The 1521-nt window shown below is 46.4% G+C and overlaps 1 pseudogene; it reads right to left on the bottom strand.

Annotated features, from left to right (window-relative positions):
• Positions 1-616: 616 nt before the first annotated feature.
• LOC102850885 lies at positions 617-1251 on the bottom strand (annotated as a pseudogene).
• Between the last annotated feature and the right edge of the window lie 270 nt (positions 1252-1521).

The following is a 1521-nucleotide window of genomic DNA, read 5'->3' as shown; positions in this document are numbered from 1 at the left end:
TGGACATATGTTAGCACCAGCTTGAGAACCCCTTTGAGTCTGTGTCCCTTGAGTACTACTGCCCAAGGACACTCAGCCAGCAAGCCAGCAAAGCTGAAATTCAGCCCATCCTCCACTGCCTAAGCTGTGTATCCTGATTGCACTGAGTCCACTCGTCAGGAGGAAGATGTGTCACGTTTTTTTCTTATTTTTCCTCCACAAAAGCACCATCTGCTTGCCAAGTCTCGCACTCTGCTTCATCTGCTTGTCGGGAGTACTTTTTTCCTAATTCACACAAGGCAATCTATAGGCTAACGGTAGCCACAGCCATGTGGAAATTGCTTTCCTTCTACAGGTCTATCTCTGTTCTGATCCATCCCTCTTCCTACTGCTTTAATGACCTTTATACATCACAAACCTAATCTTTCCTTTCTCCACTGCATCCTCGCACAGCTCACTGTCATTGATAAGATCAAGTCCAAAGTCCTGACCAAAATGTAAAAGACTCTGTCATCTGGCATCTGCCTTTTACAGATTGACTTCTCCCCATTTCTCCATACACTCCCCTATTTTTGTTCTCCAGGAAGTTCAATTTACTGGTGCACAGGTTAAGACAGGACAGTGCTAACCATGGTCTTCAGGAATGTAAGGCCCACCACTCATCCAAGAGACCATTAATGGGGATGTAATTCTCTCCACAGTAATCTAGAATGAGGCGCTTTGGAGCCACCATGTCTCCAAACTCATCAGCATTAAACTTGGGAAAGCCCCAATTTTTGCAGATACGGATCTTCTGGCACCCAGGGAACTTGAACTTGGTTCTGCAGAGGACCTCAATCACATGCTCTGTGTCCTGAAGCTTGGTACAGTTGGACATAAAGACCTGACCAATGTGGACCCTGGCCACGGTACCCTAGGGTTCTCCAAAGGCACCTCTCATTCCTGTCTGGAGCCTGTGAGCCCTAGCACAGGACAGCATCTTGTTGATGCAAATTACAAGGAAATGATGAAGCCACACTCTGATGGGAAAGCCATCTTTGCCTCAACTTTGCACCGTGCCTTTGTTGGCACAAATGCGGGCAGCCTCCAGGGCTTCTGAAGAGAGCATCAGACACCAGTGTGGCCACAGAGAGCAAACTCATCCCCTTTTGCCTTCTTCCGACCCAAGTCAAAGATGCAGATCTTGGCATCAGGGACAGTGCTGCACGAGCAGGACTTTGGATAGGCCTTGTTTTTATAATACTGGGAACACTGGGTGGGGCGGTGGCCCATGGCAACACCTGGATCTTTTGCAGCTCGTGGAAGGGAAAGAGCCACACAGATCTTTTTATTTAGCTATGCATTCAGGTTGCTGTAATGTCAAAATTATTTCCACTAGCTTTACCCCATCGCTCGTGCTATTTGTTCAGGTTTCCACAATCATCTACACCCCACCCTACCCAGCTTTCATCTGACCATCTATTACTTACTAATTAATGATAAGGAGGGTAAGAAAATAAAATCACAATAAGGACAATAAATAGTAACTGTTGAAGAAGACAA

Source organism: Elephantulus edwardii, unplaced genomic scaffold (assembly GCF_000299155.1).
Source record: "Elephantulus edwardii isolate Elephantulus edwardi_28Jun2011 unplaced genomic scaffold, EleEdw1.0 scaffold00107, whole genome shotgun sequence".
Taxonomy (NCBI): Eukaryota; Metazoa; Chordata; class Mammalia; order Macroscelidea; family Macroscelididae; genus Elephantulus; species Elephantulus edwardii.
Note: the sequence above shows the minus strand (reverse complement) of the source record. Positions and strands in the feature narration are given on the sequence as shown.